The 26,789-nt window shown below is 41.1% G+C and overlaps 1 long non-coding RNA gene across 1 annotated transcript in view; it reads left to right on the top strand.

Moving 5' to 3' along the window:
- Nucleotides 1-26,789, top strand: part of LOC309397405 — a 249,882-nt gene that overhangs the window by 146,596 nt on the left and 76,497 nt on the right. Inside the window, exon 3 of the long non-coding RNA XR_014176251.1 lies at nt 23,752-23,844. This is a non-coding gene — a long non-coding RNA (uncharacterized lncRNA). The remainder of the gene's footprint in view (nt 1-23,751; nt 23,845-26,789) is intronic.

Genomic DNA, 26,789 nt, shown 5'->3' on the forward strand with positions numbered 1-26,789 from the left:
ACATACATCTTCCTCTTCTCTTTCCTTTTAATATATAATGGGCACAGCCAAGTTTAAGATTCTCACAGATGTCAGGTTTACCTGAGCTTTAGTAAAATACAATGTATTTTTCTATCCCTCACTATGGTGTAGTACAGGGGTGGGGAACTGTGGCTCTTTTGCGACTTGTGGACTTCAACTCCCAGAATTCCTGAGGCAGCTATGTTGGTTCTGGAATTCTGGGAGTTGAAGTCCACAAGTCGCAAAAGAGCCACAGTTCCCCACCCCTGGTGTAGTATATAATAACTATATTGCCTGCAAGCAAAAAATATCAAAAATCCATAAACCTAATACTCTTTGTAGGCCAAATAAGTTTTTGGAGACTAGAATTCAACTTGGTCAGTTTGAAGAGGTGTGGATTTCAACTCCCAGAATTCCCCAGCCAGCCATGGGACTTCAAATTCTGGGAATTCTGGGAATTCTGGGAGTTGAAGTCCTCACATCTTTAAACTGCCAAGGTTGACAAACACCAATAAATAATCTCTCTGTTAATCAGCATAAGAGCTCTCCCTGTTCACTCTTTGAACAGAATGGGACTGCATGTATTGGGAGGACGAGGATCTGGCAAAAGACAGGGATGGATCTAGTCAGGGCTGGAAAAAAAATTCAGAAAAAAATCCCCGTGCATTTCTTTAGGAAATGTAGTTAAGCAACAACTATGAAAGTTGGCAACTGCTCCACTTAAAGCTTCCATCATCTTGGTCCTGTGACCCACATCAAGAATAAACTTGATATCAGTTCCATCTGTATTCTTCCTTGGAGGTTTTTACCTGTCAATTAGACCTCTTGTTGCAAATGTGTGTGCAACTCTTTCCTATGTTTTAAAAATGAGTTGGCCAGTCAAAGGTATTGGCAATTTTTTTCCCCATCCTGCCCACATTAAGGGCAACTCATGCACTAAGTTATGTATACAGTATGTATGTATGTATGTATGTATGTATGTATGTATGTATGTATGTATGTATGCACACATTTATGTATTTATGTATGTAAGCCTTTGAGTCAGTTTTGACTCCTGGAGAGTGCCTGGACACTCCCTGAAGTTTTCTTGGCAAGATTTTGGAAATGGTTAGAATAGAATAACAGAGTTGGAAGGGACCTTGGAGGTCTTCTAGTCCAACCCCCGGCTTAGGCACGAAATCCTACACCACGTCAGACAAATGGTTATCCAACATCTTCTTTAAAACTTCCAGTGTTGGAGCATTTACAACTTCTGGAGGCAAGTTGTTCCACTAATTAATTGTGCTCACTGTCAGGAAATTTCTCCTTAGTTCTAAGCTGCTTGTCTCCTTGATTTGTTTCGACCCATTGCTTCTTGTCCTACCATTGGGTGCTTTGGAGAATAGCTTGACTCCCTCTTCTTTGTGGCAGCCCCAGAGATATCGGAACACTGCTATCCTGTCTCCCCTGATCCTTCTTTCTATTAAACTAGACATACCCAGTTCCTGCAACCGTTCTTCATATGTTTTAGCCTCCAGTCCCCTAATCATCTTTGTTGCTCTTCTCTGCACTCTTTCTAGAGTCTCATATCTTTTTTACATCATGGTGACCAAAACTGAATGCAGTATTCCAAGTATGGCTTTACCAAAGCATTATAAAGTCCTATTAACACTTCATGTGATCTTGATCCTATCTCTCTGTTTACACAGCCTAGAACTGCATTGGCTTCCTAAGGCTGAGAGAGTCTGACTGGCCCATGGTGACCCAATTGGTTTTGTACCTAAGGTAGAACTAGAACTCACAATCTCCCAGTTCCTAACCTGATGCCCTAACCACTGCACCAAAGCTGAACACATATATGCTTGCAAACTGTGAGGTCAGGGTGGAAATTAAGGCAGATGCTTTTCTTGTAGAGTCCATCATGGCTTAAAAGAAACTTAAGAAAACATTTATCTTGATTCAAATAAAGGGCACCTGTTCATCAATGCAAAATAGCAACAACACATACCAAGACTTTGACTGTCTCGGCAGGAACTGGTTTGTTCCCCCACTCCATCTCTTCACCCAAATGATGTTTCTGAGCAAATATACTTGGATTGTTTGAGACAAAGGATGGCCACTGGGGTATCCGGTCAGCTAAAATTCCAGAGTGAAACGGCGACATCTCAAATTGGTCTTTGACGGTTGTGTGCTGTTGTTTTTAGAATCTGGAACTAAAAAACCATGCAGCAAATGACATACAATGAGGTAGCTGGATCCCTTAATTTCAGCCTCTGGGTAGTCCACCTCTCTCTCTTTCTCTGTATAAGGGGGGAGGAAGGGGAGGCTGGTTTGGGTGAGGAAAAACAATGCCTATTATATTTCACATCCGCATTGCTGTCCTTCGGTAGTTGAAACGATTTCAAACAGATAAGCTCCCCTTTGAGATGAGAAGCTGCCTTGGCAGCCAAATCTAGGCCTTGTTTTGATTGATAAACCCTGGGTGACAAGGGGAGGTAAAAAGCAGCTTTGCACCAGCCCATGTTTTGCTTGTAGAAATAGGAAATTAACTGGCAAAGTTGTCAAAGATAATTAACTCTTGGGCTTGCTGTGTCTATTCAGGCTGACGTCCTGAAACTATGCGCATGTCAATGGTTTGACAGTATTTGGTGTTGATCAGATAAACAGTTTTCCAGATGCCTGATTGTTTTGCGTTTTGCCTTCTTTCGGCTTTTTTTAAGGAAAGGAGAATGAAAAAAGATATAAGCTTGGATGCTTTTAAAAAAAAAAATCATTACATATTCCCTTTAGCTACGGGAGCATGAATCAAACGGCAAGAGTGCACTTTAATGTGAAAGTTTCAGGGATCAAGAGAGAAAGTCGAAGGCTGTGCTTTAGAACAACGCATTTCCCCCTCCTGTTGTTGTTCCCTTCTGCCCCTTAATTTGGAGGGGGTGGGGGGTCAGAATATAAATGATAAAAATGCGAGGTGCGCCTTAAGAAAAGTTATCTTTTCTTAAGAATAATGTCAAGTGAAAAGGAAGCGTGTGATAACAAAGACCTATGAACTTTTTCTGCACTAACGGGATTTGTGGTTTGTAAAAGGCACGTTTTCTTTGCATGTTGGAGTACCTGCCTTATGGCCCTAAAATGAATGTAGAAGAAATGAGATTGAAGTGCCACTTGTCTGCAATGGTATAAGGTTACCTTCCTGAGCAGGGGGTTGGACTAGAAGACCTCCAAGGTCCCTTCCAAGGTCCCCTTCTGTTATTCTGTTAAATTAGGAGAGTTGTCACCAGCAATATCAGGTGGAAAAGTGATTACAGTTCTTGCTGTAATGGAGCTGGCAGCAGATTCGGACAGTGAGGAGGTTGGGGAGGAACCTGGGCCAGTCCTGGAGTCTGGGGAAGGCTCTGATGAGGGCTCTGTGTCGGAGGCAGAGAGGGGAACAGAGCCGTATGCCAGTTATCAGCTGCCTTCAGAGTCAGACATCATTGAGGCAGAAGAACAGCTGGAGCCTGTTCCCGATGTACACATGTGCAGAGTTGCCAGATGAAGGGAACAGCTAAAGAACAGGGGTCAACTTGGGAGTACGGCCACAGGTGGATGATGAATGGCCCCTCCCAGAGGAAATAAAAGAGGAGTGAAAGGGGAGGGGTGTTTGCAAGAGACAATTAGTTTACTCCTGCATTCTTGCCAAGTATTGCAGCATCTGAAAGATATTGGCCTGGCCACTCTCCAAGCCTGATAAAGATTGTGAACTATCTTGAAAGACTTTTGGGCTGGGACTTTGCTAGAGAGGAATTCACTGTAAATTAAATAAAAGGGGTTTATTGGGACGAGGACTCGGCTTTGTGCTGCTGGGGAAGCCTAGGTCAGAACAGTTCTCTCTTGCATTGCCCACCCAGATCTGCCAAAACACTATGGGTCATGTCAGAGGTGGTGGCCTTGAGGTATTTATTGCTATCTCCAATTACAAAGGTTTGCCCAAGGACTTACTAAATATCAGGTTTTTTTTTTAAAAAAAATGCATGTTAAGGATATCTAATCATAGGGGTTAGTAGCTGTTAACTAAAACATTTCCTGGGAAACTGTATAGAAATTATTACAGATTGTGACCTCCCTTAGGTGCAAAACATCAGGACTATATGTTGTTGCAGAACAGAATGTTTATTCTATCCTATACATAAGAATCTTATCAACTAACATTTAATAATAAATTGACACCAGAGGAGGGTCAACAGAATTCAAGAAGAATTAGACTTGGACTAATTTGTGGCAACACAAGGATTCTAAACAGACGACACATTTAATTCTGGGTCCCAGCTCTTGTCGGTTCTTCTCCTACACCTCTTGTTGAAATCACATAATCAAGAGACACTTTAAAAATGTATTAAAATAGTCTAAGTTTATTTCTGCTACTGACTGCTGCCAGCAATTTGCAGTTCGATTCTCACCGGCTCAAGGTTGACTCAGCCTTCCATCCTTCCAAGGCTGGTAAAATGGGGACCCAGATTGTTGTTGGGGGCAATATGTTGATGTTGTAAACCACTTAGAGAGAGCTGTAAAGCATTGTGAAGCGGTATATAAGTCTAAGTGCTATTGCTATTGCTACTGCTATTGCCTGCCTGCCTGCCTGCCTGCCTGCCTGCCTGCCTGCCTTCCCTCCCTTCCCTTCCCATCCTATCCATCCATCCATCCATCCATCCATCCATCCATCCATCCATCCATCCACCTACCCACCCACCCACCCATGATGTGCAGTGATTAGAAGGCAATGTTGCAAACTGACTTTACTCACTGCTAGGAGTTCAATTCCGACTGGCTCAGCCTTCCATGCTTCCAAAGTGAGTAAAAGGAGGACCCAGATTGTTGGGGGCAAGAGGATGACTCTGTAAACTGCTTAGAGAGGGCTGTAAAGCACTGTGAAGTGGCATATAAGTCTATTGTTACTTTGAATACACTGTTAAATACAATCGCAGCTTAGAATTTAACAATGTTTTACAAGTTTGTGTTAGATCTTGAACTGTATACAAGGTTTTCATAAACATTTTACTCCTTGTTTACTGCATATAATTTGAAAATGACTCCTAAAACTAAAGATTTATTTTATTCCTTGCTGTTCCAGATCAGCATGGGAGAAACTATTCCTCTTTGGTTCACTTCAGTTTGGCATGTTTTCACATAATTTTCTGCAATTAACAAGCATGTATGCATAAACACACAAACACACATCCACACAAACAAAACACAAATGTCCTTTCCAAATACAGATTCATGTTGCTTTGCTACAGCGTATTTTTCTTAGACAAAACTTTATTTTAAAAAAGAGGAAAAATATGTTGGATACTTGCAAATAATATTTAAATTTTTGAATACATCTCTCCCTCCTTCTGCCTGTTTTGATATGATTAAGGGAGAAAATTGTGAAATCTCATTTGTGAACATTAGCCCGAGGTGTATGAGTCAAGTTATTTTGTATAGGAATTTGGAAATGCCAATTTCTTCCAGCCTTTCTAACTCAATCAATCAATATCCCCTCCTTCTCGAATTGAGATAATTTCAAATAAATACCTTGCCACGGGGATCCATTTAGCATTCCCAATTTGAAATGCAAACAGCATTGTGCAATATTTTGACACAATGAAATCCTTCATGGTTTGATTTGAAAGAATTGTATAACATTTACCACCCACTTATCTCTATCTCCTCAAATATAGTAAGGTAAAGGTAAAGGTTCTCCTGGCACATATGTGCTAGTCATTCCCGACTCTAGGGAGTGGTGCTTATCTCCGTTTCAAAGTCGAAGAGCCAGCGCTATCTGAAGATGTCTCCATAGTCATGTGGCTGGCAATAATAAAGATCATTTTAGCACACGGAACACTGTTACCTTCCCACAAAAGGTGGTTCCTATTTTTGTACTTGCATTTTTACATACTTTCAAACTGCTAGGTTTGCAGGAGGTGGGCAAGTATTATTATTTATTTATTTTCTTCGAATTTCTAGACCGCCCCCTCTCCTGAAAAGGACTCGGGGTGGTGTACAGTCCACACAACAAACAACAAGTATCAAATACAAATATAAATACAGATATAAATACACATAAGTAACGGGAGCTCACTCCGTTACGCGTTGCTAGGGATTCTAACCACCAAACTGCTGACCTTTCTGATCAACAAGTTCAGCATCTTAGCCACGGAGCCACCGCGTCCCTATTTAAATATATTACCAGGGTCTATAAAATGGCATGTGATTCTCTTTTCATTATTCCAAGGCCAGGAGGCAGAAGACATCCACCAAACATTCTGCAACCAACCCATGAAGTTGAGTCCAGCACATCTTATTATGTAGAGAAGTATGCATTGGTTTTTGGTGGTGTTTTTTTTTGAAGCAGCAGTCTACATAAACAGATGTGGTGAACATCTGCCCGTGAGTTAAAAGGAAATTGCTGCAGCTTTAGGGCAGAATAACCTTCAAATGTTTGTTCTTCCTTTATGGAAACAAAACAAGAAGATTCGTTTTATCGCTACATGTTTCAGTATGCAGGGGGGGCAAAATAGTTCATAGAGAAGACAGACACTTCCCGACTGGTCCAAAATGCTTTCTTGTAAGAGAGAGATTACAACCTGAAAAAAAATATCAGTCTTTCCCTCTTAAAAAGAAAGAAATAAAAGAAAAGTGTAGAGGTTGCTTTGTTCCCGAGGAACTTTAGCAAATTACAAAACAGAATTAACAGTTGCAATCTCTGTTTTTAAGAACATGTTTTGGGGTTCTCTTTTATCTTCCTTGATTTTAGGGTGCTTGCAGATGTCTTTAAAAGGAAAACCTCTTGATGGTGTTTTGAGGTTATTGGGATTTTGGAGAGAATGTTGGTATTGCTTTCATATCTTTCCAATCCCTGGAAATTTCCTGGCTGCTCACATTTCCTACTATGGAAAACAGAAAATGTACTGAACTTGCCCCCAACACTTTCTCTAGGCTTCAGTTGAAGGATTGGAAGCTTCAAAGGGAGGGAGGATTGACCAGCGAGAAGTAGGTCATTCGCAGTCACCCACCCACAAGTGGAAGAACATCATGCTTCATCCATGAGATTTCCATCCAAATTCTCTTCTTGGAAGTTTAAGACCCAAGCTTTATTTATCAAATTGAATGGTAACTGGCAGAGTAAACAAAAGCAGTGATGAAATTCATTTTTTTTTAAACTACCGGTTGTGTGGGCGTGGCTTGGTGGGTATAGTGTGGCTTGGTGGGCGTTGCTTGGTGGGCATGGCAGGGGAAGGATACTGCAAAATCTCCATTCCCACCCCTCTGGGGTCAGCCAGAGGTGGCATTTGCCAGTTCTCTGAACCACTCAAAATTTCCGCTACCGGTTCTCCGAACTACTCAAAATTTCCGCTACCGGTTCTCCGAACTACTCAAAATATCCACTACCGGTTCTTCAAAACCTGTCAGAATCTGCTGGATTTCACCCCTGAAAAAAAAGATAATATTTCAGCATAACACTAATATTTGATGACCATTTAAAAAAAAAGAAATTCCAGTGAAAAAGGTATGGCCATCAGTCACGTCTGAGGTAAGAGAAAACCATTACTGTACCCAATAAACATCTTGTCATGACCATAATTTGTTCCATAACTTTGGTCGCGACCCGATTTGGTCGTGACTCGAACCTAACCAAAATTAATGCAAAATGAATTTGGCGCTTACAAAAAAACCCCAATTTGGTCATGATCAGAAACATTCATGACCAGAGGTTCTACTGTATGTACTTTTGCAGCCTCTCCTCCAAATGTCCAATATTTTTTATAGCTCTTCATTTTATTATTTATTTATTTATTTATTTGGATTTATAAACCGCCCCCTCTCCCAAAAAGGGACTCGGGGCGGTGTACATTCAATGAAACACAGATAAAATACATAAATAACAATATAAATAATATATAAACAATTAAATACTTGAGCATTTGAGTGGAGGAGGTGAGACTGTACAAAGAAATAAATATAGTATAAAAGCCCTAAAACATCCCAATTAAAATACCCAAACCCAATTAAAATATATCCCCGGGAGGTAAGACTAAGAGTGTGCCAGGCCAGCTAATTGAAACAGGTGAGTCTTTAGTTTTTGACGGAAGGAACGGAGGTCAGTGGTGGTTCTGATGTCGGGGGGGAGGTCATTCCAGAGGGTTGGGCCCATCACAGAGAAGGACCTACTCCTAGGTGTCGCCCGCTGGCATTGCCTGGTGGACGGCACCAGGAGGAGTCCCTCCCTGTGAGAGCGGATTGGTCGTAGGGACGTGTGTGGTAGGATGCGATCCTGCAGATAACTAGGTCCTATGCCATGGAGCGCTTTAAAGATGGTAATCAATACCTTGAAACGCACCCGAAAGGCCACAGGCAGCCAGTGCAGCTCGCACAGGAGGGGTGTTACGCGGGAGTATCGTGCACTCCCCATGATGGCCCGCGCGGCTGCGTTCTGGACTAGCTGTAGTCTCCGGATGCGTCCCAAGGGGAGCCCCATGTAGAGGGCATTGCAGTAGTCCAGGCGAGACGTCACCAGCGCGTGAGTGACCGTGCGTAGGGCACTCCGGTCCAGTAGGGGGCGCAATTGGTGCACCAGGCGAACCTGGTGGAACGCCCCCCTTGCCACGGCTGCCACATGGTCATCCATTGACAGCCGGGCATCAAGGAGGACGCCCAAATTGCGCGCCCGTTCCACAGGGGACAGTTGTTCGCCCCCTATGGCCAGCGATGGTATCAGCTGGCTGAACCGAGGTGCCGGTAGCCACAGCCACTCAGTCTTGGAGGGGTTGAGTTTGAGTCTGTTGTCCCCCATCCAGACCCCGTCGGCTTCCAAACACCGGGACATCACTTCGACAGCCTCGTTGGGGTGGTTTGGGGTTGAAATGTACAGCTGAGTATCATCAGCGTACAGATGGTACTCAACCCCAAAGCCACGGATGATCTCACCCAGCGGCTTCACATATGCATTGAACAGGAGAGGCGAGAGGACCGACCCCTGTGGCACCTCACAAGTGAGTGGCCTCAGGGTCGACCTCTGCCCCCCTGTCAACACACATTGCTTCCGGTCGGAGAGGTAGGAGCCGAACCACCGCAAGACGGTACCTCCGACTCCCATCCCCTCCAACCGGCGCAATAGGATACCATGGTCGATGGTATCAAAAGCCGCCGAGAGGTCTAATAGGACCAGGATAGAGGAACAACCTCTATCTCTGGCCCTCCAGAGATCATCGACCAACGCGACCAAGGCTGTCTCTGTGCTGTGCCCGGGTCGGAAGCCGGACTGGCGTGAGTCTAGATAATCGGATTCGTCCAGGTGTCGCGGAAACTGCTGCGCCACCACATTCTCAACAACCTTCGCCAAAAAGGGAAGGTTGGAGACTGGACGATAATTAGCTAGCTCCGTTGGGTCGAGCGAAGGCCTCTTGAGCAAGGGTCTCAGCACCACCTCTTTCAAGGCAGTTGGTAAGTATCCCTCACCCAATGAGGCGTTCACCAGGCCCAGAAGCCAGCCTCGTGTCACCTCCCAGGCTGCCAGTACCAGCCAGGAGGGACACGGGTCCATTGAACATGTAGTGGGTCACAGCCTTCCACGCAACCTGTCCAAATCCTCGGGGGCAACAGAGTCAAACTCCTTCCAGAATGGTCTCTCAAGATTCGCTGCTGACGGCCCATCCGGTCCACTGACGGAGGTCCATCCATTCATGCAATGCATGCCTCTTTAATGCAATTTGCAGCTAATCGTGCATTTTTTGTCTGCATCCTTTTCCCACTGGTAAACTACAGTGGAAAACTCCATCTGAAAAAAAAAATAACCATGCCTCATATCACCACTTGGCTTTGAATGTGCACCATTAAGTGAAATAAATGACTCCCACTCCCATGTCTCCTGATTTCTCCATTTCCAGGAAGGTGACTCAATACATAGACAGAACTTGGAACTTATTCTTGGTGCATTCATATCTCTGTTGTACAATGCACCAAGTCTCTTAGCTTCTCATTACTCCAAATCAGGAATCAAATCTTCAGCAGTTTTGCCCTAAGGTAGAAATATTTGGAGACATTTCATCATATGCATATTGATTTTCATGGCACCTTGAGACTTTTCCCACCTTCCCCCAAAGGTGCTGCCAACTGTAACATTGCCCAATGAGTCATGAGAATAAAGAAGAAGAAAACTGAGGTTTCATAACCAATACCACTTACCCTTTTCCCCAGAGATCAAAGAACACGTGGTTCTCTCTGCTGAGTGGGTTTATTTCGGCAGACATTTAGAACCAAGACATAGGTATTTAGATGACTTGGTTTCCAAATTAACCATTGATCTAAGGGTGAATCTGTGGGGTACACATTGATAAACAGAGTGCTCTATTTCTGGCATTTTTGTTCGGAATTAACTACCAGACAAATGGGGATTTGGAGGCTAAGATATAGGAATTGTCATTTAAGATACTTAGCTTATTATCACTGAAAAGAGAATTTCATTATGCTGCACAAAATCTGGCTTTAGGATAGAGCAGAACACAGTTGTGTGACAAAAAGGAGATTCTATTATATAGTCTTTCTCATTTTTGTTCCCTTTCTGCTGAAGGTGAGACAGTCCTCCTCCTTCTTCTCCTTCTCCTCCTTCTTCTGAAGATGAGACAGCCCTCCTTCTCCTTCCCTGTTTCTGTCTCTTCCTCCCTCTTCCTTCTCCTTCCCCTTCTCCTGAAGATGAGACAGTCCTCCTCCTTCTCCTTCACCTCCTCCTTCTCCTCCCCCTTCCCTTTCTCCTTCTTCTTCTCCTGAAGATGAGACAGTCCTCCTCCTCCTCCTCTTCCTCCTCCTCCTCCTCCTCCTCCTCCTCCTCCTCCTCCTCCTCCTCCTCCTCCTCCTCCTCCTCCTCCTCCTCCTCCACCTCCTTGTTAGGTGATGGTTATTCTTCTATGAGCTAGGCTCTTTATGTCTACATTTCAGTGTTTTAAGAGTGATTCCCTTGTTTTAATTGCTACATAGACTGCCCAGTGTCATCTTATGTGAGATGAGTAGCTATATAAATTGACTAAATACAATTAAATGAAATTTAAATTGTATTAAATTTCAAACGCAACAATTCCTCAGTTATATGTTTAATGCTTTCTTCTCGTTATATTGAATAGCACAATCTGGTAATAACATTTGGGACAGCTATTTTGTGTCAGTGGGCTAACAGGCCCTGTGCCTCTGCTCTTCCCATTCACTTTGGAATAAATCTCACTGAATGGGGCTCACATTGGAGCAGAGGTACCCCCGATTGCTCTGTGAATTTCTCCCGGTGTTCTCCTCAACTCTCTTCAATTTCTTCCTTTCTACTGAAAGATTCCTAGAAGAGCCACCAAAAAGGGGGGCTTCTTTTGTAGCTATAAATACAGCTGTCAACTGGATTGTGCCCAAGGGGTTGGGCATCATGGTTTGCTAAATTTTAATCAGGCTAATGTTTGCATTTGTGTGGAGTTCACGTGTCCTCCAAAGCTCTTAATCCTCCTTTTGCCCTGGCAGGCAAAATGCCCAGTCCACTTGAGGCTTTCCTAGCAAACAGTTCTGATTTTATTGACTTCTCGCCACCGCATTCTTAATGCACTTATAGATCTGATAAGAGCTCTGCTTGAGATCTCATCTCTGCTCCTCAGAGAATTTCTGTTGCTTGTGGTGGAAACAGCTCTCTTTTTCTCCCCTTACACAGCATAAGAGTCCCGACAATTTAAAATGAAAGCCATCTCTCTCTCTCTCTCTCTCTCTCTCTCTCTCTCTCTCTCTCTCTCTCTCTCTCTCTCTCTCTCTCTCTCTCTCTCTCTCTCTCTCTCTCTCTCTCTCCCCCCCTCCCTCCCTCCCTCCCCCCTCCCCCCTCCCTCCCTCCCCCCTCCCCTCTCTCTCTCTCTCTCTCTCTTTGTTGTTGCAGATATACTGGGAAACCTATGGCATAAAATGCTGACAGATGGACAAGTTTTCTTGATGCGTTGGACAGCAATGCAAAATTTTTCATTTTACCCACCTTGGAAGGATGGAAGGCTGAGTCAACCTTGAGCCTGGTGAGATTCAATCTGCCAAATTGCAGGCAGCCAGCAGTCAGCAGAAGCCTGCAGTACTGCACTCTAACCACTGCGCCACCATGGCTCTTATAAAATATTGTTGTATTGGAAAACAATATAAGCTATCAAGATTTATAACAATGCTATTAAAAAGGGGAGAGGAAGCAACTGCTCCTTGACATAGATATTTTAAAGAAACCGTTTATGGAATTTGTTGCAGTGGGTGCCTATCTATGTCCCAGTGCATTTAGGCCATTTTGGACTTGAATTGGGGGGGGGGGAAGGGGAGTTCCTAGGTTTCCATGATACCTGGAGCATATGTTTTATATGCACACTTTTCATCATGGGAAGTTTAGACTAAGTTAGATTTCAATCACTTCCTTTATACATGTCCCAAAATAGTGAAGTAGTCAAAAGATTGGATAACCTTTATCACGGTTATCAAACTCTGGATTTCCTCCAATTTAATTATTAGATGAATGCTTGATCTGGAGTCAAATAAACCTCATAAGGGCTGCTATGCAAAACTTATTTCTTTGTACAGTACATCTTATGGAAATAAACAAAATGTACTTCTGAGCTCTTTCTGTTTTCTTTTTTTCTTTCTTTTTCTCTCTCTCTCTCCCTTTCTTTCTTTCTTTTTTTCTTTCTTTCTCTCTCTTTTCCTTTCTTTCTCCCTCCCTCGTCTTTCTTTCTTTCTTTCTTTCTTTCTTTCTTTCTTTCTTTCTTTCTTTCTTTCTTTCTTTCTTTTCTTCAATTCATATTTCATCTCCCTCCTTTCTGGTTACATACTTTTTAAAGGTCATTTTCCTTTCAAAACCAGAAGGTGTAATGGAAAATCAGACTGGCTTCATGAACTGTTGGTTAGAATGCTTTTGCTGTTAAGCAGGGAGAAAGGAAGGTTTAATGGTAGTGAATGGCAGTAAAATATTTGTGGGTTCTGGCTAAGTTAAGAGTAACACCACAAGGATTAGCTTCTTAACAGACATAACTGATGGCCATGAAAATAGATACGGGACAGAGATCCACCATGATACAAAATAATGTAATTATGTTACCCAAACCACTCTTCTTCTTTGGCCCACAAAAAGGGGAAATTGGTCAGAAAGGCATGGATGAGTGAGCTGACATTATGCAAGAGGTCAAATTCTATTACAAATCTAACCCCCAGTTGGCTTTGCATATGAGAAAAGGGATTTTTGGGGTCATAGGACTTATACTGTTTTAGTCAGTACTAGCAGTCAATATGTTTCCTGTGCTTAGTAAGACAGAATCTTACTCCTTGGACAGTTTATCTTTCTGTGGGAGATTCCTGGAACATTTCTTTTTTTAAAATACTTGCATATATGCACAGGTTTCTGCGTCCCTGTACTAAATCTCTACAGTAGCGCAAAACTCACCTAGTCTTGGAATAGCTTGATGAGAAAAATGAATGTTTTTAATCTTTAATTTTCCCTTTTGGTCATATCAACAGTTCATATTTTTAATCATGGATTAATTGATTGACTAACCAGGACAGAATAGAATCGCAGAGTTGGAAGGGAACTTGGAGATCTGCTAGTCCAACCCCTTTCTTAAAGAGGAAACCCTATATCCGTGATGGAGAACCTATGGCGCATGGGCCAGAAATGGCACACAGAGCCCTCTCTGTGGGCACGCCAGCCACCACCTGTTGCTCTTCCAGGTCCTGGCATGCACAGCTGGTCTTCACACATGTGGGAGCACCAGAAATGGGAAGAGCAGTCCCCCCAGCACGTAGGCGTGCACCGGGAAGCTGAGCTTCCAGTTTCTGATGAGCATGCACATGTGAAGACCAGTGGGTCTGAAACTGGAAACTTTGTTTCCCGGCATACGTGTGCACAACAGGGACCTCCTCTTCGTGTTTCCGGCGCTCTCCCGCACACAAGCGCGTGCTCCCATTTTGGCACTTGGTGCCAAAAAGGTTCACCAACACTTCCCTATATCATTTCAGATGACTTATGCTTTATATCGTACAATACTTCTAGATGATTTGGGCCGTCTTATTTTACTGTATTGCCACATCAACAAAACCTATGAGATGGACTTGGCCCAAGAGAAACATGGAGATTGTCCTAAAGTCAAACCGAGTCCTCCTTTTATCTATTGCATTATATTGAATGTCCCTGGAAGACATTCTGTTGCCCCCAATGATGTATCTGTAATGTTTTGAATGAAAGAATCGGAGTTTAAATTTACACTTTGGTTCAGCAATAAACAACTTATCCCTGTTTGGTCCATTTCATACACCCTTCATTCAGATACATGTGTATACACAAACATACTCTTACTAATAATTATCCCAATGCTAAATGTTGTGTATCCAAAACCACATATCCCATGTGGAGGGAAAGAGTTAGAAGGCTTGGAAGAATACAAATGAAAGAAGAGATTCAGAAATAATGAGACTAGGGAGGGTGAAGCATGCTTAAGACTCATGACCTTCTTCTTTTTTCTTTTACTCTTTTCTTTTTACCATTTAAAACTTTAAAAAAGATGTAATTTTAATCTAGACAGAATAATAATACTAATAAAACACTATATAATTAGTTCAATGTAACCACTAGCCTTCCCCGCAGTTCATTTAGTGTCTGTTCAAAGATACATCACTGAAAAAAAGTGACGTGACCATTTTTCACACTTATGACTGTTGCAGTATCCCCTTGGTCATGTGATCAAAATTCAGACAGTTGGCAACTGACTCATATTTATGACGGTTGCAAAAATTCCTGGAATCATGTGATCACTTTTTGCAAACTTCTGACAAGCAAAGTCAATAGAGAAACCGAATTCATTTAACAACCGTACTGCTAACTTAACCTTTGCGATGTTTCACTTAACAACAGTGGCAAGAATGGTCATAAAATGGGGGTCACTTAGCAACTGTCCTACTTAGCAACATCAATGTTGGGCTCAATTGTGTTCGTAAGTCAAGGACTGCCTGTATAATCCTGGTCTAAAGATGAGCAATGGAACAGTTGGGGCGGGGGGAAGTGGGACAAAATGGAGTATCCTGGAAAGGGCATACCTTCATTCTGAAACATTTTGTGGCAGGTCCTACTTGCATTCTATACAAGCTTGCTGGAACTGATGTAACATTCCCCTAATTATAATTGCTTGATTTAAATCTAATGAGTCATTCCACTTGAAATGATTGGGAATCCCTCGTGCTGTTTCTCAATCAGTCTCGGCATTCACTGAGTAATTCAAAGATGATATCAGGAGAACATGATTTAAGGGAGCAATGCCAATGCCAATGCCATTCCCATAAGAGGCAAACAACAGGAGCCTTCTGTACGAACTGGCCAAGGTTTATCCCAAGTCCACTTTGGTGTTCAACAATTCAATAGGAGGTCGTGGTGGAAATATAAACTCATTCCACTTACAAATATACAGCTCAGGGTTTAGGATGATGTCAGCACTAGAGAACTGTGTTCTGATATAAAAATAGCAGAATTCACTGCACTGCATGGCACAAAATTATATTTAGCAAAGATGTATCACAGATGAAACAAGGGTCATTGACTAAACAGCAACATCATGCTGTGCTCAAAAGCCTACGTCATTAGGAAATGTTCTGAAAGGCAAGGCAAACATCTGTTTTAGGTCAAAAGGGTCAGAATTGAGGTTGGACCAGAACTTGTCCAACCTGCCTTTCATTTGGACATATTTTTATATAGTAGTTGCCCATAATTTTGCCTGGGTGACCTGCCAAAGTTTTCTGAACTACCTCATTTGGCAATCAAGTCTTTATATAATTGTAGGAGTGTCTCAACCTCATCCATCATTTATGAAAGGAAATGGGGACCACCAAAAATTTCGGAAGTTTGAACATTTCATGGAGACATAAATCTACCAAGAGTTGCTGGAATCTTCAGAACTCCTGAAAAATCTGACATTTTAAAGCTATAACACTGAGCTTGTTGATCAGAAAGGTTGGCAGTTCGAATCCCTAGCGCCATGTAACAGAGTGAGCTCCCGTTGCTTGTCCCAGCTTCTGCCAACCTAGCAGTTCGAAAGCACGTAAAAAATGCAAGTAGAAAAATAGGGACCACCTTTCGTGGGAAGGGAGCAGCGTTCCGTGTGCCTTCAGCATTTAGTCATGCCGGCCATATGACCACGGAGATGTCTTCGGACAGCGCTGGCTCTTCGGCTTTGAAACGGAGATGAGCACCACCCCCTAGAGTCAGGAACGACTAGCACATATGTGCAAAGGGAACCTTTACCTTTATAGCCATCACAGTCCAGTTCTAACAAAATGGTTTCTGAAAGAAGAAGTCTAGAAAATGAGCTCATAAAGAAATAGGACCCTGAGCAAAAACTAAATTTGATTTAATTTAAATGTCAGTGTAATTACAATGAAATGGATGGAACACAGCTGTTACAATTGTCCCCATATACATAAGATTTTTAGTCTTCTATTTCTTTAATAATGAGAACTTTTGGAAGCATTCTGAAGCCTAGGCATTCTGAGGGTTACTTGACTGAGACTACCAGTTATACATTTGTAAGTTAGAAATTTAAGCCCAAGTGGAGCTTAGCAGAAATGTGCAATTAGATTTGCAAAATTTGAACTAATTGAGGAAACTGATCCAATTCGATTTGACCACACAGTCAGATTTTCCCTAAATCAATCCAACACTATTCAATCATTTCCATCAATTCAGAAAATTGATCCAACTCAATCTGAATATATGAGTCAATTAGGCAAATCCCCAAATGACAGTCAATCTGATTTTCTCTAATTTAGACAGTTGAAATGCTTATGTGTTGGCAAAAAAATATCCAAATTTGTCTGGATTGATTCATACGTATTTGATTCAAGATGACAAATCAATCAATATGGTTCATTGGATTGATTCAAAGTTTCAGACAAGTTTCAACCAGTCCTTGAGCTCCACAGGAAGGGTGGGATATGAATAGAAAAACTTGACCAGCAAATGGAAAGCTCAGATACAAATAATTGAAGTTTAAGGGATTATAATCTCGGAATTCGTTTTTTTAAGGAATTCAATTCTGGGGTCATGACAATATTGATATTGTGGTGTTGTACATGGTAAGATCTCAAAACATTTACCTAATTACTGTTGGAACTAGACACCAACGGAGTGGCAAAGGTTTCCAAGGTCTGTGTACTCCAGCATCTATTCCATGGTGATTGACAGTCAAACTGACCAACATTGCTTTGAAAAGCAACTCTCCAACAAACTTCTCAGTCAGATGATGGTCTTTCACAACTAGGTATGGCGATATGTTTTTTTTTTAATAGCAGCCAAAGTGACAAACCAAAAAGAGAATGAAATGATATAAACATTGACGCCTTCTAGATATTTGGGATTTCAGCTTTCATCTGCCTTGCCAAAATGGACATTGGCAAGGGATGGTAGGAGCAGTTCTGAAAAATATCTGAAGGGGACTTCATGTCTATCCTCAAAGATATCTTCAATTCCTATGGCAGGAAAGTCTCAGCTTATCTTTGAAAATTTGGGGATGGGATCACAAGTTTTTAGAACATGGGCTCGGTCTGTTGCCAGAGTTGTTCAAATTCATAATGAATGTACTACTTAATGAGTTCCGTGGCCCAGTTTTAGATTTTGTTTTGACAAGTTGCTTAAAAAAAAAATACTTTAGCAAGCCAAAAGATTCCTGGTGCCAGCTCAGTGAAGAAAGATACACCCAATATTTTTTTTTTTACATCCCAAACCATGCACAGTGGTTTTTTTCCATTATTTATGTAATCTGTATTTTCCCTGCATTTCAGATCTTGATCCAAAAAGAGGGGAAAATAAATAAGAAATAATAGATGGACGGGAACTGATTTTGTGAGAAAGAACAAAAGTACAAAAAATATATAGTAAAAGTTGCTTCCCAAAGGGTTACGAACAAAATGCAACTTTATTATACAGTGTAGACACTGTAAGTGTCTGAGCTTTGCTTCTTCTTCCCCATTTAGTCCTAAGAATGGGAATCTCTCCCTCTCTTTACCCCCCCCCTCTCTCCATCCATCCCCATTAAGCTGTTTTTTGTTAGTTAACATAACATGTTTTGGCTACAACCTCAGAGATTTATTGTTTCATTGCATCTCAAAACAAAGCTGAAACATCTGGCTCAGAAAGAAATTGAGTTTAAAGTAGACTTAAACACTCTCCTCTCTAGTATGAAAATCTGTTTTAAAATTTCACCTGCCGTCCCCTGTCTCTTTCCTTGGTCTCCAAGGTCTTTCCATGCCACATTTCACATTGTCAAATAGCTCAGGAACAAGGATATTGTCCTCACCATTACCTATGAACTTATTACATATTTAATTGGATAGGTAGGTAAGTGGATGAATGGAAATTAATACTTATATAAAATTCACAAAGAAAAGATCTGTTGAGCCAGGGACAAATTGCCTCTTACAGTATTTTTCATCAGGGTGCAGTGAAGTATTTAAATTTTACTCCATGAACGGAGTTTCTGTCCAAATCATCCTTTTAATGATTGCTCCTCAAATCTTTCATATATTATCATAGTTTGATGATATCGCCATAGTTTGATGATATCGCTCCTGACGGGTTTTTTAATTTTGTGATTTTATTTAGGGGATTTTAAACTGTGATCTTAATTGTTTCCATCCATCTGTCTACCTCCTCCATGTATATGTCTATTCTGTGTATGTATTGTCCATATTTGTACTTTGTATGTTTTTTATTGTACGCCGCCCCGAGTCCTTCGGGAGAGAGTGCGGCTAACAAATAAAATTTTTATTATTATTATTATTATTATTATTATTATTATTATTATTATTATTATCACCATCATCATCTTGAAAATTTGAAGTAAGCTATATAATGAGGGGTTGCTTGAGCTGGGCTTTGCATATGTGTGTGAGCTAAACCATTGTCGCTCGTAAACCATGGCTTGCATTTGGTGCAATCTCTGCCTAAAGCATAATTAAATGAAGCGTGGCAATTTTGTAAGGGACAAGGTGTCACCTTCTATTTGGAGACCGCAACCACTGGATTAAAACAGAGATACATTTCAACATTTATACCATGTTTTCCCAAAAATAAGATCTCCCCAGATAATAAGCCCAATTTGGTTTTTGAGCGCATGCGCTAAAATAAGCCCTCCCCCGAAAATATTGCAACCCAGCAGCAGCCATGAGGTGACCACGCTTGTTGCCTCCTGCACCTCAAAAATAATAAGCCCTCCCTGAAAATAAGGCCAAGCACTTATTTTGGGGGTCAAAAGAAAATAAGACCCTGTCTTATTTTGGGGAAAACACTATATGCATGACTAAAATGATAATAATAATTGCCATCACATTAATAATAATTATTCCAGGCCTTCAAGATGGAGAAGCATTAACAAAATATATGAATAAGAGTATCAGATAGAGTAAAGGATTATGGAGAGAGTTTGCATATGCAGTACGTGCTAGCAAATTAATATTGGCAAAGAATGGCAGCATTTAACCTTCTGCGTACAAAAAACGAAGTGTGTCTCTTTCTCACAATACATGCCACACACCAGGCGCCATAGATATTTAACAGTACATATTCCCAGGAATCTTAGACTAAGGCCTGCCCACACAACTTCAGGTTGTTGTTTGTTTGTTTTTTCAAAAAATCAAAGCAAAACTAGTTGGACCACTTTTCATTTCCAGGCAATTGGGATTGCCTTGATGTCTTGTTCCAATGATTTGTCAAAAGCAGCATTAAGGGGCTGCCAAAAGGGAAAAAATATATATAGTTTCATTCATGACCCAGAGAATGAAAACCTGCTAATTCCACATCGTTTAAAATCGTAGTTTATCAGCACAGACTGGTAAATTAGTTTTTTGGAATTGCAATAGAATTAGAATTCGGACAATATCCCTGTTGCAGAGAGCAAGGAATGTTGGTTACATATTATTCTGCACTTTGGTTCTTTCTCTCAATCATGCTAATCCGGTAATAATTTCTGATTTTTTTTTGTTTGTTCTAGCAAACAAGTGATGAAAAATACTTCTTTGGCACCATCCCTAGATTAGAATGTTCTATGCAAACCAGAGATTAGAAGAACATTTGAATAAGTCAATTACATTTACAAGCAATCAACTTAAAAGTCCTATTACAAAAATCTTTAAATTCCTCACCCAGAAATTTAGCTTCTATGAAGATGAACCCAGTGTAATCTGGAATCAGTGTTGTCTTTGCAGAAATAAAATATACGTAAAAATAAATATAAATTAAAAAATAATAATACAGAGGTTCAATCAGCAAGGGGTTAATTAAAGCAATGCAGAGGGCTTTTTTCCTTCTAAAAAGTTCCTCTGATGGTAAAAAATCTTTTAGTGTTATTGTTAGATTGGGTGATGGATGGATAGGCACACACAGGCTAACGGTAACAACAGCTCTTTATTAAATGCAACAAGTGAGAACAATTCAGCGAAGGTTGAGTCTGACAGCAGCCCTTTTATAGGGAGCGGTCAGACCCTTCGACCAATGAGATTAAACCTCTGTTCCCGCCGGAATAGAGGACCTTGGTGGAAACCACTATAGCTGAAGCTAGTATGTAACAGTTACATTACAGGGGGAAGGAAACTGCAAAATCTCCATTCCCTCCCCATCCCACTAATCTGCTTTCCAGCTCCGTTCTCCTATGCAGGCCAACAAAAGAAGACCCAGCCAATTATCTGGGACTCGGGAGGCAGCGAATAGATGGGGACGGAGCCAGCAAGAGGTGGTATTTTCTGGTTCTCCAAACTATTCAAAACATCCGCTACCCGTTCGCCAGAACCGGTCATAACCGGCTGAATACCACTTCTGTTTCTATCATTCTGGCTTTAATTCCCAGGGAACAGGTAAAGAGGATTAGATTGTTCATTTAATTTTCTAGTGCCAAAATAAGTGGCCAGTTCAGCTCTAAGGACTAAGACACAATCACAGTTAAATCACTATCAATCAAAAATACCTCAGGATAGTCTACCTGCGAACAATGTCAAAGCTCCTGTACTTACAAAAAGGTGTGTGAGGTAAAGAGAGATCCATGTACAGTAGAATTCACATTAACTCTCAGGGGAATTATTTTAGAAGCTCCTGAAAATTGTAGTTTGACAAAGTGTTAAAAGTTCCCTGTCAAAATTGATTAAAACAATCATATGTTAGTCTCTGACATTGGGTGGTGGCTGAGAGCGGTTCCAAAGGAGGATTAGATGGAGAGGATTATCAGAGTATGTTTCTTGAATAATCAATTGTTTATTAGTATTTGGAAAGAACTTTGCTTTTAACCATGTTTAAAACTATAACAAAAGTACATGGGTGCTGCTTATTGTTATTAGTTACAAAGTTGTGTCCGACCCATCGTGACTCCATGGACAACGTTCTTCCAGACATTTCTGTCCTCTACCATCCTCTGGGGTCCATTTAAGCTCATGCTGACTGCTTTGGTGACTCCATCCAGCCACCTCATTCTCTGTCGTCCCTTTCTTCTTTTGTCCTCAATCTTTCCCAGCATGAGGCTCTTCTCCAGGGAGTCCTTTCTTCTCATTAGGTGGCCAAAGTATTTGAGTTTCATCTTCAGGATCTGGCTTTCTAAAGAGCAGTCAAAGAGCAGTTAGAGACTATTTTTAAAAATATAGATATCATTTTAAAGAATACTTAATACTATTTTAATACTGTCACTCCCTCTGTTCTTGATCTCCTCTAGAACTGACAGGTTTGGTCGCCTTGCAGTCCAAGGGACTCGCAGGAGTCTTCTCCAGCACCACAGTTCAAAGGCCTCAATTCTTTGGCCCTCAACCTTTCTTATGGTCCAACTTTCACAGCCATACGTGCTGCTAAGGAACCATATATGCTAGACTAAAATGATGTTTAGTTAATTTTCCGTTTTTAAAAGTTTTAAAAAGAAATCCTTTTTTCAAACTGTTTCTGAAATATTGGACAGGGAATATTTATCTCCAGTTTTGCCACCTACATTAAGCAATCTCCCAAGTACAAACAGGTAATTAAAATTATTGAGGTAACATTAGAGACTATTTTTAAAAATATAGATATAATTTTAAAGAATACTTAATACTACTTTAATACTGTCACTCCCTCTGTTCTTAGGCCATTGCTTTTTCCCATTGTATCAGCATGAAGTCGTATTATAATTTCATGCAATATTAACTGGACTAAAATTCCTTAGGAGATAATTTTCATTCCCTCCCCTCTGCTTTTGGATAATTTTATATTGCTCCATCTGATTAGCAGAGTGCTCTCTGTTGCTTTCTTGCACAGTAAATGTCTTATGGAGGAAATGGTTATCAAATTGCATTAGTTACAATCCAGATTGTTAACAGCTTTCTAGGTCTAAATATAAGAGGGGGAAATGCTCTACTAGTGGAATTCCATGGTTGGGAAGCCAACACTGAGAAGGCCATGTCCCTGGTATCTCTTATTCCGTAATGAGCAGTAGGAATAACATTGAGGAACAGAGGAAGACCCACAATCAAGACAAAAGTCAGATAAAATCTGAGTACAGGATAGAACTTTAACCTGAGATAATGCCTCAGGATCTCATGATGGCGGAGGGAGGGAGGGAGGGTAGAGACATATCCAGACTTGAAAGTTTCTGTTACTGTAACCTTATATTTAAAAATAGCATTAGCATCCATAATTCTGCTTTCCTAATCTGGTATACCTGGACGGTGATGTGGCCCACCAGCAGCCGCCAGAGCTGGCAGCAGATTTGGACAGTGGGGAGGTTGGGGAGGAACATGGGCCAGTCCTGGAGTCTGGGGAAGGCTCTGATGAGGGCTCTGTGTCGGAGGCAGAGAGGGGGCCAGGGCCGTATGCCAGTTGTCAGCTGCCTTCAGAGTCAGACATCAGTGAGGCAGACAAACAGCTGGAGCCTGTTCCCAGTGTGCGCATGCACTGATTTGTCACACGAAGGGAACAGCTAAAGAAGGGATGAAGGGAACAGCTAAGTCCAGAGGTGGATGGTGAATGGCCTTTAACAACCAAGATATTTTGTGGAAAGTGTAATGACTGAGTCTATACATTTTTATACAGTGCTAACAATAATAATACAATTATATATACGTAGTTTTTGTCTTCCTAATAAAGAGCCTAAATAAACTTATTAGAATTATAAAAAATTCTTTTATACATCAATAGGTATAATACTCTTTTTCCAATTTATACTCCCCCCCCCCCAATTATTGGGGTTCTTTCATATTCCTCTCTTTATCTTTAAACACTACTATTTTCTTTTAATGATTCTTTATCACTTTCTCCAAAGATATATTTAAACATAAATTACATGTCTTACAATGTGTTTATTGAAACCTATTAGATCACCAGTATTTTAATATTTTAAATATTACACAAATTTCACCAAATTCCTGATATTTCAGTTTTCTGTAGACACAAATAAAACGACCAACTTGTATTTGGTGTTCTGATTTTATTTTATTTTTGCTGATGTGTAAGACAGAGCATTCAATAGTATGTGCATATTTTTTCAAATGCTGGGGATGACAATTCAATCACTTCCCTCCAATGATCAGTAACAGTTCTATTATGGAGACCTTCAAGGAAGCCTGAATTTAATATAGACTAGTTATTTGATTATTCATCTCCCAAAGTTATATTTATTTAATAGAATCAGTTATAGTTTATAAGCCTCCTAAAATGAGAGTATTATAATCTAGTAAAGATGTAACCAATCCAACCAAGCATTTTGTATGTATTGGATTTTCTAGGTCTAAAGACACCTTCTCCAGTCCACTGGATGGTCCCTGTTAATCCTATATATCAAGAAGGCATCAGGACGGAGAAAGAAGACAGACAACATGGTAAGTTTATCTTCTTAATTTCTTCTTCTTCCTTATCTTTTCAGCAAGATTTTGCCTCGGAAATAATCTCCTTTTTCTAATTATCATCCTGAAGCACCAGGAACAAAATATGGAAAATAGAAGTAGCAAGGAAATGATCATACATTGCATTTATCTATGATAAATTTTACTTTAGGGAATTGGAAGGAACTCACATTTAAACCAAATAGCTTGCCTGAAATGAGCTACTCAGCCCCCCCTTTGCCCCCCCTCCCCAGTTTCACAATTTAAGTAGATTTTTCTCTGCTGGAATATGACTTTAATTGCTTAGAATGCTTCCCTCTATTATGTATATAATAGAAATTGTATTCAATTAATTGCATGAATTTCAGTTGGTTAATCCCTTCATTTATTGCTTAATGTTCCTGTGGTTGGAACCAGACCAGACTCAAATTAGCTGCACTTTTGTTCTCCTTAAAATCAATAGGATTCAAGTGTTATTCAGCTAAACCACCATTCAGGCATTAACGGAATCCAGGAATAGGGGCACAAGGCTAGAGACCCATGGGAAAATTGCATATATCCTTGCTTGTTTTCCATTTGTTGAACTTGAGTTGACCAAAATAGACACTTATTTCATTTGTTTGAGTCAGTACCCCCGTGTCGTTTTGGATCTTCTCCATCAAACTCTGCAGCAAGACGAGAATGTTGGAGACAGAAGATGGCCTGTGCATGCAAGACCTCCTGTTTCTTGCTTCCATTTTTTTAAAAAAATTCACCTACAGCGTATAAATCTGGATGATCATTAAAATGATTGGAGGAAACCCTGCTGTTTGTGCTGCAGTCTGTGGATTGCATCAGATAGTAACTCCCAGGCAACACTTGTGTAGCTGGGAGTATTGTTATTGTTGTTTTGCCATAGAGAGTCACAACGGGGAATCCTCTTGTAGGCTTTTAACTCCCCTTCTTCATTTCCTGGTGATTATCAGTGGAAAATTCTGCCACTGTCTCTTGGTAGCTTGCTGTTCAGTGTTGACACTTCAATCTTGAGAAGTTCTGGAAGGTATAAAAAAAAACAGCCTGCAGGATGGCCTTTGAATTAGTGTTACTATTATTGAATAAGATGGATTCCTGGTTAGGGAAGATGGTTTGCAGGCAGATATTAAAATCAGTCTTGGTTACATTGATATAGCAAAACTGGACAATTTTCCTACGGTTAAGGGCCACAACTCACTTCCCCAATCAGCTGGAAAAAAACATGTGGGATCAGAAGGACAGTAACTGATAATTTTTAGGTAGTTTTAAAGGGTAAAGGTTCCTCTCGCACGTATGTGCTAGTCGTTCCAGACTCTAGGGGGCGGTGCTCATCTCCATTTGAAAGCCAAAGAGCTTCTGCCAACCTAGCAGTTCGAGAGCGCGTAGAAAATGCGAATAGAAAACTAGGGACCACCTTTGGTGGGAAGGTAACAGCGTTCCAGGCGCCTTCGGCATTTAGTTATGCTGGCCACATGACCACGGAGACATCTTCGGACAGCACTGGCTCTTCGGCTTTGAAACGGAGATGAGTACTGCCCCCTAGAGTCTGGAACAATTGTCACATATGTGCAAGGGGAACCTTTACCTTTACCTAGTTTTCTCCTACAGCATTTTCTATGAGCCCTTATTTCTTGTGCCCATAAGAAGGGATTGCTGCTAATTTCTTCCCCCCAAAAAAGAATTTCAAGACAGTTTTCGTAAACACAACGCAGTGTCCTCGCCCTTCATCCTGGAGGCTGTTTGTGTGGGGACCGAGGGGTGGGTGGGTCAAGGCACAGACTTTTTTTCAAAGGGTCTGCAGCTTCCCTGCTTCTCATGTTTGCATTAAAGATCAACGAAGGCATTGGGAGGAAACTCCTTTCCTCCAGAGAGTTTTCATTAGCGGTTGTCTTATCAGCAATAAGAAGTTTTTACAATGGAGAAAATATTGCAGAATTTCTTGCTCCTTCGGGGGTGAAAAATAATATTTTATTCATTTTCCATGACCAGAAGTTTGGCAGTATGCTGGAAATAGGCACTTGCAGGTTTGAGGAAGAGCTGTGCTAATTATAACAGGGATCACCATACACTTTGAATGCTTCATTGAGGTTATCTGAATTAATCTAAATATTTTTAATGGTTAAGCTATTACAAAGACACACTCTGTCTCTGTCTGTCTGTCTCTCTCTCTCTCTCTGTTCTCTCTCTGTCTCTCTGTCTCACTTTCTCTCTCTTTGTCACTCTCTGTCTCTGTCTCTCTCTTTCTCTCCCTCCCTCTCTCTCCCTCTCTGTCTCTCTCTCTCACAGAGAGCGTGAGAGAGAAAGAGAGACAGAGAGAGACACACACAGAGAGAAGAGAGTCAGACAGACAGACATATCAGTCTTTGTATCCATCCATCTAACTCTCCGCCTCTGTTAAAAATTAGGAATCTTTGCTTAATAGTATAACTTCTCACTTGGGAGCATCTCTGAGGAATTGCCTGACAATTGATTAGACAGGATGTTGAAAGTTAAGAGAGAGAGGGGAGAGAGAGAGAGAGAGAGAGAGAGAGAGAGAGAGAGAGAGAGAGAGAGAGAGAGAGAGAGAGAGAGAGAGAGAGAGAGAGAGCAAGAGCAAAAAGGTAGGTTGTGTTAAGCTACACGGATTGTCATAAGAAGAGTAATAGTCTGGGGACTTTGGGCAATACGAGCTGACAATGCCAGAGGCAGCTCTACCCAGGCAAAGGAAAGTGGCCACCTCAGGCAGTGTATTTTGGGCACCATTAAAGACAGGTAGGCAAGTGATAGGCAGTTCTGACCTATATGAAGGCAGATATTGTGCTCTCACAGCTCCTATTAATTTACTACAGCTTTTGCAGGACATGCCTCTGTGTGTGTGTGAGTGTGCGCTTGTGTGGGTAGTCATTTTCTACATAGTCATCAGTTAATTAGATGGAAATGCCACCTCCATT

This window comes from Natrix helvetica, assembly GCF_964273705.1.
Source record: "Natrix helvetica genome assembly, chromosome: 10".
NCBI classification, from domain to species: Eukaryota; Metazoa; Chordata; class Lepidosauria; order Squamata; family Natricidae; genus Natrix; species Natrix helvetica.